Here is a 12,841-nt window from a genome sequence, read left to right on the forward strand (position 1 = left end):
CAAGCTATTACAAAAAATAGAAAGGGAAGGAAAACTTCCAGACTCATTCTATGAAGCCAGTATTACTTATGATTCCTAAACCAGACAGAGACCCAGTAAAAAAGAGAACTACAGGCCAATATCCCTAATAATATGGATGCAAAAATTCTCGATAAGATACTAGCAAATCGAATTCAACAGCTTATAAAAAGAATTATTCACCATGATCAAGTGGGATTCATTCCTGGGATGCAGGGCTGGTTCAACATCTGCAAATCAATCAACGTGATACATCACATTAATAAAAGAAAAGATAAGGACCATATGATCCTCTCAATCAATGCAGAAAAAGCTTTTGACAAAATTCAGCATCCTTTCTTAATAAAAACCCTCGAGAAAGTCGGGGTATAAGGAACATACTTAAACATCATAAAAGCCATTTATGAAAAGCCCACAGCTAACATCATCCTCAATGGGGAAAAACTGAGAGCTTTCCCCCTGAGATCAGGAACAGGACAGGGATGTCCACTCTCACCGCTGTCGTTTAACATAGTGTTGGATGCCAGCATCAGCAATCAGACAACAAAAGGAAATAAAAGGCATCAAAATTGGCAAAGATGAAGTCAAGCTTTCACTTTTTGCAGATGACATATTATACATGGAAAACCTGATAGACTCCACCAAAAGTCTGCTAGAACTGATACATGAATTCAGCAAAGTTGCAGGATACAATATCAATGTACAGAAATCAGTTGCATTCTTATACACTAATAATGAAGCAACAGAAAAACAAATAAAGAAACTGATCCCATTCACAATTGCACCAAGAAGCATAAAATATCTAGGAATAAATCTAACCAAAGATGTAGAAGATCTGTATGCTGAAAACTATAGAGAGCTTATGAAGGAAATTGAAGAAGATATAAAGAAATGGAAAAACATTCCATGCTCATGGGTTGGAAGAATAAACATTGTCAAAATGTCAATACTACCCAAAGCTATCTACACATTCGACTCAATGCCAATAAAAATTGCACCAGCATTCTTCTCGAAGCTAGAACAAGCAATCCTAAAATTCATATGGAACCACAAAAGGCCCAAATAGCCAAAGGAATTTTGAAGAAGAAGACCAAAGCAGGAGGCATCACAATCCCAGACTTTAGCCTCTACTACAAAGCTGTCATCATCAAGACAGCATGGTATTGGCACAAAAACAGACACATAGACCAATGGAATAGAATAGAAACCCCAGAACTAGACCCACAAACATATGGCCAACTCATCTTTGACAAAGCAGGAAAGAATATCCAATGGAAACAAGACAGTCTCTTTAACAAATGGTGCTGGGAGAACCGGACAGCAACATGCAGAAGGTTGAAACTAGACCACTTTCTGACACCATTCACAAAAATAAACTCAAAAAGGGCCTGAATGTGAGACAGGAAACCATCATAACCTTAGAGGAGAAAGCAGGAAAAAACCTCTCTGACCTCAGCTGCAGCAATTTCTTACTCTACACATTCCCAAAGGCAAGGGAATTAAAAGCAAAAATGAACTATTGGGACCTCGTGAAGATAAAAAGCTTCTGCACAGCAAAGGAAACAGTCAACAAAACTAAAAAGTAACCAATGGAAAGGGAAAAGATATTTGCAAATGACATATCAGACAAAAGGCTAGTATCCAAAATCTATAAAGAGCTCACCAAACTCCACACCCGAAAAACAAATAATCCATTGAAGAAATGGGCAGAATACATGAATAGACACTTCTCTAAAGAAGACATCCGCATGGCCAACAGGCACATGAAAAGATGCTCAACATCGCTCCTAATCAGGGAAATACAAATCAAAACCACACTCAGATATCACCTCACGCCAGTCAGAGTGGCCAAAATGAACAAATCAGGAGACTATAGATGCTGGAGAGGATGTGGAGAAACGGGAACCCCCTTGCACTGTTGGTTTGAATGCAAACTGGTGCAGCCGCTCTGGAAAACGGTGTGCAGCTTCCTCAAAAAATTAAAAATAGACCTACACTATGACCCAGCAGTAGCACTGCTAGGAATTTACCCAAGGGATACAGGAGTACTGATGCATAGGGGCACTTGTACCCCAATGTTTATAGAAGCACTCTCAACAATAGCCAAATTGTGGAAAAAGCCTAAATGTCCATCAACTGATGAATGGATAAAGAAATTGTGGTTTATATACACAATGGAGTACTACGTGGGAATGAGAAAGAATGAAATATAGTCCTTTGTAGCAACGTGGATAGAATTGGAGAGTGTAATGCTAAGTGAAATAAGCCATACAGAGAAAGACAGATACCATATGTTTTCACTCTTATGTGGATCCTGAGAAACTTAACAGGAACCCATGGGGGAAGGGAAGGAAAAAAAAATGAGGCTAGAGTGGAAGAGAGCCAAAGCATAACAGACTCTTAAAAACTGAGAACAAACTGAGGGTTGATGGGGAGGTGGGAGGGAGAGAAGGGTAGGTGATGGGCATTGAAGAGGGCATCTTTTGGAATGAGCACTGGGTGTTGTATGGAAACCAATTTGACAATAAATTTCATGTATTAAAAAAATGATGTTGATTTGTCTTAATCCACCACAGTCAGGGAGGAACCTTATCTGATACTTTATGAAATATTTAGGCTTAACAGGGAACACTATAGCATAGCATTCAACATTGGTTCTCTGGTCTAAATTTTTCTTTCTCTGTAATAATAGAAAATCCTTACTCTGTATTAAAAATACTTCAGGCTTTGCACATAAACATAACTGCTTTACCTATAAACTCATGTAACCTTCATATCAACCATACAAAATAAATATTATTACCACTTTAAAGATGAAGAAAGTGATGCACTGAAAACAAATTTATTCAAAATTACAGGCTTCCTGAGGGCAGTTCACAGTAATCATTCTTAAGACCAAGTGCCCTGGGGCGCCTGGGTGACTCAGTCAGTTAAGCATCTGACTTCTGCTCAGGTCATGATCTCACAGCTCATGAGTTTGAGCCCTGAGTAGGGCTCTGCATGGACAGCCAGAGCCTGGAGCCTGCTTCGGAATCTGTGTCTCCCTCTCTCTCTCTGCCCCTCCCTGCTTATGCGCTCTCTCTCTCTCTCTCTCTCTCTCTCTCTCTCTCTCTCTCTCAAGTAAATAAACATTAAAAACAAATTTAAAAAAAAAAGACCAAGGCTTCTGAGGGGAGAAGTGCCAACTGTAAGGAACAACTACTCTAAAGCTGTCTCCTTCTCAACTACAACTTGATTCCCCAAGAAGAAGAAAAAGACAGAATTCACACTCTGCTTAGAATTATTCTTTCAGCTAGCAATGATAAAGTGAGCTACACTGCATCTTCATATTGCTGCACTACTGCCACTCCCCTCTTCCTCTCTGGATAACACTTTTTAGAAGAATATGATACAGAAGGCAGTGAAAGTAGACTTGGAATCAAAATTATTTTATTCTTCCCCCTGTTGCAGGCAGGAAAGTCGTATAGTCACTATTCAAATCTGAAAAGAAATATGAATTAGAACACCTATCCAACCATTTATTTCTGATTTTATAGGTCAGTATTGTTATTGTTCCATATGTGACATCTCATTCTGTTTGCTCAAGGAAGAAGAAATATCCAAAGAAATGATAGCCCAAATTTTTCAAAAATTAGTAGCAGTCACCAAATTACAGATCCAAGAATCTTAAAGAATAAAATGCATAACAAAAACCTACACATGTAAACCCAGATATATAATATTTAAACTGCTACAATAGGCAAGTATCTCAACAAAACGCTAATAGATGTAATTCAACAGCACTTTAAAAGCATCATACACCATGATCAAGTGGGATTTATCCTTGGCATGCAAGGACAGTTCAACATACACTAATTAATACATGTATATAAAAATTTATATATAATATATTTATAATATATGATATATAATAGAATATATGATATATATTATATAATAAAATAATATACATTTAGATATATATTATATATCTAATATAATAGATATATATTTAGAATATGTGTTACATATACGATAGAATATTATTCACACATAAAAAAAGAAATATCTTGCAAAGGACATTTGCAAAAACATGCTTGAATGTTGAAGGAATTATGCCAAGAGAAATAAGCCAGACAGAAAATGACAAATATGGTATGTTCTCACTTACATGTGAAATCTAAAAAGACTGAACTCATAGAAATAGAAAACAGACTGGTGGTTACCAGAGGTAAGGGGTGGAAGGTGGAGGAAATGTGTGAAGGTTGTCAAAATGTACGAGATTTCCAGTTATAAGATAAATAAGTTCTTGGGATATAAATTACAGCATGGTGACAATAGTTAACAATATATTAGAATTGCATATTTAAAAAGTTACTGAGAGAGTTAATCTTAAAAGTTCCCAAAACAAGAAAAAATTTTTGTAGCTATGTGAAGTTATGGATGTAAATTAAACTTAACAGTAATCATTTTCCTATATATACATATATCAAATCCTCATGTTTTACAACTTAAATTTATACATTGTTATATGTTAATTATATTTCAATAAAACTGGAAAAAATAAAATAAGGGAATATTTCACAAGTATCTTTCCTTACCAGGAGGGAGTATGTATGGGAGTATATACATTGTATGTGTGCATGTGTGTGTGTATATTTTTACATATTTTTAACAGATCAAGAGTGCTCCTCAACTCCCTTGAGTTAAATTCTATAATTTAGTACTTCAGTTCAAGTATTTGGCATGGAACCATCCACCTGATGAAAGAGATAAATTCTTTCTTCCAAATCATAATTTTGGCAGACCTTAGTGTCAAGAAAATTCTCTTTGTACATTCAAGCACTAAAAGCTTTCAATGAATAAGTCACTCAAAACCCTAGCTAGTGTGCATCCTAGGGTATCAATTTTCAGGACTAAAAAAGTGCTGTTACCACATAAGAAACAAAAGCATTTCTACCTTACAGAAACAATGCTGAGAAAATGAGGAAACTTCAAGTCATAACTCCTCATAAAACTCTTTGCTCATTGATGCTGTACACCCAATAATTAATTATTAACAAGAATGCAGTCTCATTAAAGATGGCTCTAAACCAATAACAGAGGAAAAACATTATTAAATATCATATCTAACTGCACACATACCCATGTGCGCATGCACACATAGACATAAAAGTAATAACACAAAATGGTCCAAAAGTTTGAGTCACCATTCTCAGCAACAACTCACTTGAAAGGAGAAAGAAAATTTCAACAATCATGTCAACTTTTAGGGACATCCACTAAAACAGTCTAAAACAACCTAAAGGACTAAATGAGGGGTTATCTTCTAGAACTTTGGCATTTCACCGTATACCCCATGTTTCCTGCTTCTGGGACTTGTTCACTATGAAATGGAATTTATTTATCAGGGTCATACTAGAAGCACAGAGTGAATCTGGGAGAGAAAACCTGTTAGCAAAAAAAAAAAAGGAATAACCCCTTTCAAGCCATTGAGCAGGTCAACAGGAATGAAAATGAGAAATCTGATGACATGACTCTGATACTGACAGATAAGAGAATCTAACACTTGCAGCAGACTCAAAAAATGAATAAAATGTAAAGTAACAAGAGAATAAATAATCTCATGTCGCAGCTAAACTGGGGTTGCTGTAGTGATTGCACCACCATAAGAGTAATCTGTCTACTGAACAAAATAAACAATGACTCTAAGAATAGCATGAGAGTTTCTGATCACCACTGGAGAAACTGGATCCCAAAGGCCAATCACTGGACTCCTTAGGGAAGAGAACATTAGGGATATAACTGACAGTTTTCTCTCATAAATTCTCACTTTTGGAATTCCCAGGAGACTATATCCCTTAGAAGGAATCAGATACAGATTTCAGAGAAACATAAATAAGTCTCTGTTGTGTATCCTATATGCCAATTTTTCTCCAAACCAGTGTCATGTGCCCAGCAATGTAAACACCTTCTCTGGGCTGCTGGATGCCAAGGATGCCGTGCCCTCCATTGTGCCTGCCTCCTGCTGCAGTGCAAACAGAAGATTCCAAGTCAGACCTGCTGGTTCTATGAGGAGGTAGGTTTGGAAGAGATACAAGTTTAGGAGAGTTCTTAGGTGTGTCTTCTAGCTCTGCCTTCTTTTATGTGTTTGTGGAAACAATAGCACCTCAAGTTACATGAAGAATGTAAGGACATTCATCTTTGCAACTAAGAGGGCTGGGAATCAAGGAAGTGAGAGAGATGAGGATGAGGAAGTATGGAAAGTCCATCCTTAGTAACCAGGAGGTATATCCAGTCAGAACCAGCTCTTTGGGGGAAACAGCATGTTAGGGAAGTGACATCTGGAAATGACTGGCAAAGTGGCGATGAGGAGCAGGGCAGGAAAAATTTCAGCTCTCTCTTATTTTAGCCATGTTCGGCTCTGCCACAGAGCAGATGATCAGCCATTTCGAGGAGGGAAAACATGACTGAACACGCCCACTTGGTGGGTTCATTCCCACATGGCTTACAAAGTCATTGCAATCCTCATAGACATTAATCACCAAATATTGCCTCCTTTTACACCTCTTTCCTCATGGATTCTTTGACTTCTGGGTTACACTGAATTCCTGCTACAGAGGAATTACTCAATGCTTGATATTGCCAAACATGATCCAGTCACAGACCAAAGAGGAGCCTTACAGTGAAGTGTGATGTGGAAAATTCTGAACTTCCCTGATCCCTTGTGTCACCAATTGAAATCATTAAGATCACCCTTAAAGCCATGACATTATGCAGTCTGGAAAGTCATGCATTTTATAACTGATACATTAATAAATATTCTTAGCTAGAATAATTAAAATAATCTGGGCTGTATTCTGCACTTATATTTTTCTTGAATAAATGTCATCACTCAATCGTGTCACTTGGGTCATTTAGGTCCAAATGATGACTGTCCTTCACTAGTGAAGGGGATCCTAAAATAAATTAATAAATTAAGACAAAACTACTAACAATGGAATTGTAGACAATTTCATAGGCTTTGTTTTGCTTTCACACATGGAAATCACACATCTACGACTAAAGCAGAGAAGGAAATTTTCACAAAAATTCTCCTTCAACTTCCCAAAACAATGCAACCTTCCACATCTAAAGTAGGATGTGGGCAACAGAGGGAGTGAGGAAGTAGGAGGGGAATCCTTGTCTAGAGGGACAGTTGATGGCTCCCACCACTGTTCCTGGTTCCCAGAGGCCTCTGCTTGGGATTATCTGACATTTGTGAGCCTCTGCCTCTATCCATAACCCAAAATAGAGGCTTTACTAAGTATCATGACACTTTAGGCAAAACCCTCAAAAATCCTCAAATAATATACCAGATACATGCTCAGTTTTTCTACCTGTAAGTAGGGATTTAACCTAGACCAAAATTTTATAGAAGTATTTTAATTCATCACGTAAAAGAACCAATATGAAAGCCATTATGTAGATGTCTGGGAGTTCAAATTTTTATTTACTTAACCATGATGAACACTGAATAATAGATGGTACGTTTGATGTTTTTGTCTCCATTATTGGATGATCTTAGGATGCCAAAACTTATAATTCCAACACTGATCCAGAACAACACTGAAATGTGTAAATGTTTCTGCACCTTGTTACCTTTCTCCCTCTTCTGATGCCTAACTTTTTTATCTCTGATTCCAAAGATTTAAGTAATTGAAATTCTGTGTCCAATATTAAAGGTCTATATATCTTAATGTATAGATACAAACACATGATTTTCATACTTACCTACTTTTGTTAGTACTGTCATTAACATTCTTCAAGCTGCTTATCACATAAGATCTTTTCTTTTACCATGAGAAAATTCTGAAAGAGAAATGACACAATACAAAGATTCAAAGTCTGATCATACCAGCACTCTGAAAGGTTCAGTCTTTAGCAGTATAGTTATATTATTTATTTAATGGAATTACAAAATCTGAGGAGTTTGGGATCTCTACAAAGGAAATATTCCTGAGGATTAAGGTCATCTTTGTCATTGACACTTCTTCCTCTCTACCCCTTTAGGAAGCCATGAATATGTCAGGAGTCAGCACAGTGACCGAATTCGTACTACTGAGTTTTCCGTGCTCCAGAGAGATTCAGGTCCTCCTTTTTGTGTCGTTCTTTGTGTCCTACATCCTGACACTGATGGGGAACGGGGCCATTGTCTGTGCACTGAAGCTGGATCACAGGCTTCACACCCCCATATACATTCTGCTGGCCAACTTCTCATTCCTGGAGATCTGTTACATCAACACCACTGTTCCCAATATGTTAAAGAACTTCCTATCTGAGACCAAAACCATCTCTTTCACTGCTTGCTTCTTCCAGTTCTATTTCTTCTTCTCCATGGGCATTACTGAGACTTTCTTACTGCCCCTCATGGCTTTTGATCGGTACTTGGCCATCTGACGGCCTCTCCATTATCCTAACATCATGAGTAGTCACTTCTGCATGAACCTGGTGGCCCTCTGCTGGGTCACAGCTTTCCTCTGCTATCCAGTCCCTATCTATTTTATCACACAACTCCCCTTTTGTGGTCCCAATACCATTGACCACTTTGTCTATGACCTTGGTCCTCTTCTGGCTCTGTCCTGCATTCCTGCGCCTGGAATTGAGCTTTCCTGTTCTATATTGAGCTCTCTTATTATCTTCATCAGCTTCTTCTTCATCCTTGCGTCCTATACCCTGGTTCTCAGAGCAGTGTTGCGTGCCCCTTCAGCAGCTGGCCGACGTAAGGCCTTCTCCACCTGTGGTTCCCACCTGGCTGTGGTGTCTCTCTTCTATGGATCCATCATGGTCATGTACATCAGCCCAACCTCTGAAAATGCAGCTGGGATACAGAAGATTGTAACCTTGTTCTACTCATCAGTGACCCCACTTATAAACCCACTGATCTATAGTCTCTGGAACAATGACGTGAAGGCTGCCTTGAGAAAAATTCATATGCACAAAAATTAGTCAAAGAGAATGAGAACTCATGAGTAGGTCAAAATCAGAATTAATTCTTTTTCTCCACTTCCATTCCCACTTAAAGTAGGTCTTTATTCATTTTCAGACTCAAACACAGACTCAAGTTCATCTATATCTGTCTAGTTACATAATGGACAATAGTATGCTCAATTAAATCATACCTTGCATTCAAATCAGGATTTCATACATTGTTAATTAGACTTAAATGACCTGAATTTCTGGACTTTAGATTCTTCTTTTATTCTTTCCTCCAATAATTGCTTGCCCATTTTAGTCCCTGGACTCCTCCCTTTTGTGACTTCTATTAAGTGCATCCATTCCTGCACTTGGTTTTGCTTGTTTAAACATCTCTGCTCTACTCCTTAGAAGACTATTCACACCCTTTTAGCTCACTAAATTCAAGGGAAATTAGTACCAACCAAATCATAATTGAGCCAAAATTTTTATTTAATTGACATCCAAACGACTAATAATTAAAAGCACTGTCTCCTTAACTTGTCTGCTCTATAATTATTTAGGGAGCTTTTTAAAAGAACAGATTCCCAGTACTTTCTCCATATCTAAATCAGAATCTTGAATTGGACTCCTGGAAATCCTTGTTTTAATGTTACTCAGGTGGTTCTGGTACACCTAGACCAGCACAATCCACAAACTGATCTGATAGCGCCAGTACTTTAAATAAATATGTGACATAGAGAAATACAAACCCCACATTAGCTGAGAAAAGTGAAAGGAGTTACAGTGAACACTATAGGTGAGTCAAACATTCATGAAAGTAGCAGAAGTTTATTTTCCTGCATTGATTTTGAAATCCTCCATTTATAAATTAAGGACTAGATTACATTCTTCTTACCTATGCAAAATTATTAAAACACCTGGAAACAGGTTTACATTTTTAAAGAAGACCATAATATAGTGGCATTACAGTGTGGGTTAGTTTTGTGTGAAGGAAGGGGTGAATTGACACAGAGCCCTAAAGAGGTAAAAGCAGAGAGCAAAAACCAGTGATTCATGATTCCCAGAGACTAAGATATAAACAGATGCAGAGAAATTTGACAACCACTCCTTGTTATTTGGCCCAACTATTTGGTCAAAAATAAAGTGCTCAGTTTACTTGGTGCATTTCACTAATTCATTCCATAAACATTTATTTACTCTGTGATGTGCCCTGAATTATATCAGTGTGGAACATAAATTACCTGCCTTTGTGAAATTTACATTCTAGTGAGGGAGATGGATAATAATCAGCTAAACACATAAATCTATAATTCCAGTTAGTCAATTCCAAAAGAAAGGAGAAAAGAAAATTTGTAACTATGTGTGATGACAGATGTTAACTAAATTTATTGTAGTGGTAACTTTATAATTACACAGGTACTGAAACATTACATTGCATCCCTGAAACTAACATAATGTTATATATATCAACTATATCGCAATAAAAGATGAATATATGAATATAGAAAAGTTTTGGGTAGGATAGTGGGTAATTTAGATGAAATGGCTCGAGAGTGCCTTTGTTAGGAGGTGATATTTCAAAGTCATAAAATATGCTATGCAAAGTTCTAGGGGAACCAAATCCCATGTAAGCATAGGTTAAAGTTTGTGGTTTTCAAAGAATATTAAATAATTTATTTGGCTACCCAAAATGAAAATGGTATAGGAGGCTAGAGAGATAGGCAGGATCAGATCATCTAGAACCTTCTAAAACACAATAAATAGTGTTTTATCTGAACTCCTGGGAAAGCCTGCTTAATACCATAAAGGAAGGCTTAATAAAAATTCCATCTTAATAAAATCCTTTCCACTTCAGAAGCTCTTATCTTGGAACTATTTATTTAGTTACATGTTTATTTATATGTGCCTTTATTATACTATATTCCACCTTGTTACATTAAGGATCTGGTGTACTGAAAGAAAAGTGCAATGAAAGAAAAAATAAGAGAAATATCAACTTAGAAAAAAATAGAATGAAAATTTTTGGAGAAGATTTTATGTTTGTATTAAAGCAAGCCACTAAATATGTTATGAACTCCCTTTAAAACAAAGTGGAGAATGGGGAAACATTATTTGCTGTATGATTTTTATTAACTATGAGAAGAAAACACGTGGGTTCAGGGAAAGCTAAATTAATGGCTCTTAATGCTGTAACAATTTCTTTCATGGGGATTCATACTAAGGAAACTAAGAAATACAGTGAATATTGACCCTCCAAAGTATCTGATATAGATGATGATAGATAGACAGACACAGATATACATAGATATAATCTGGTTCTATATAGCTGCTTCTCATAACATTTCTCAGTAAGATTCAAAGGCATTAAATAGAAGAAAAGGAATTCTTCCCAGATCTAAGAATTTTGATACAAATATTAGCTTTCTGATGTTCTGCCTTACTCCAGAATCTGGCCCAGAATACACTAAGAATAAAATTTAGAGCTAACTGCATGTTCACCCAAGTCAAAGATTAATAACCCCTTATTTGGATACCAAAGTTCTCTTCTATAATGTATAAGTTGACTTAGGAGGAGTATTCATAAGAATGGAAGGAACTGTTACTATCACAATATATGCCTTACGAAGTTTATTAAATTCTTTCTGCACTGGAAGTAATTCACCTGTACAGAGCTGTCACACCTGCCATCCAAAGAAAAGTGAGGAGTTGAAGGAAAGGGTGACTGAGAACTGAAAAAGAAATGGGAAGTTTGGGAAAGAGTTAGTCCTGGCATGACTGAAATGCAGGGGAGGGGTTTATTCATGGGAACTAGTACATGACTTCAGTAAACTATATTATTCAAAAAAACTTTTAAGTAAATGTTTTAATTATCTTGAAATAAGATACTTGTATTCTGAATACATGCTTTTTTCTTTGATTTTGTTCTCTTTTTTTTACTCAGAAATTTTCCTCTTAAATGTATAAAATAATATGCTGGCTGAAATAAGGAGAGAGGGAATTTTATTTCTATAACTTGATCTTAATACGATAGTGAGTGGAATTTGTAGGACACTAGAGAGCAGATTTTGAGGTGAGTGGCAGTGAGAGCAAAATGCCTTCAGGATCCTGGCAGCAGAAAGAGAGAAATTAAAACAGTATATGGATATTCAGCAGCCATGAGGACCAATTACTTCCCACTTGTGGTTTTCTCTTACACAGTTTGATGGGAACAAGTCACCCTCTAGAGCAGAGAGTAGCCTCTACCAGTGAACAGAAATCTGTGAGATGGAGAGTCACCCTGGCAAACAACTAACTTCAGATCACATGCCATAGGCTACTAAAGGCTGCATTGAGGAAGCTTATAGATTCATTCCCTGTGTTTTTCTAAGGAAATACTCATATTCCATTTGCATCACTAGTGTATGCTGCCATGAAAACACCAGATGTGGAGAAACAGTTTTTATTTTGTCAGGCCCTTTGTAGGGCTTAATTATTGATGATGTTTACATGATAATTCCTTTAAAAAGGAAACATTAGTATAACAAACTCTCAACTAACAAATGGAATGTAAGTTAAGGGCAAAACTTTTCTCAGAACCAGGTTGCTTGAAATTTGGCATTAGTTTTTCCATTTAAACCCTGTTAGATGATGTAAATGCCCAAGTTGGCACATAAGAATCTAAGTTATACCTAATATACCTGCACATATTAAAATACATTCTAGAATAGGGGAAGATAGCAGCGTAGGAGGACGCTGGGCTCACCGCGCGTCCTGCTGATCACTTAGATTCCACCTACACCTGCCTAAATAACCCAGAAAACCGCCAGAGGATTACCAGACGGAGTCGCCGGAGCCAAGAGGCCCACGGAACAGGGTAGGAAGGGCGGCGAGGCAATGCGCGCTCCAC

General features: G+C 37.1%; 1 pseudogene; it reads left to right on the forward strand.

The window, feature by feature from the left end:
- The first annotated feature begins 8,043 nt into the window (after positions 1–8,043).
- LOC125168369 (olfactory receptor 11H6-like) lies at positions 8,044–8,998 on the forward strand (annotated as a pseudogene).
- Positions 8,999–12,841: the final 3,843 nt, after the last annotated feature.

The sequence above is a fragment of the Prionailurus viverrinus genome, chromosome B3, assembly GCF_022837055.1.
Source record: "Prionailurus viverrinus isolate Anna chromosome B3, UM_Priviv_1.0, whole genome shotgun sequence".
In the NCBI taxonomy this organism is placed as follows: domain Eukaryota; kingdom Metazoa; phylum Chordata; class Mammalia; order Carnivora; family Felidae; genus Prionailurus; species Prionailurus viverrinus.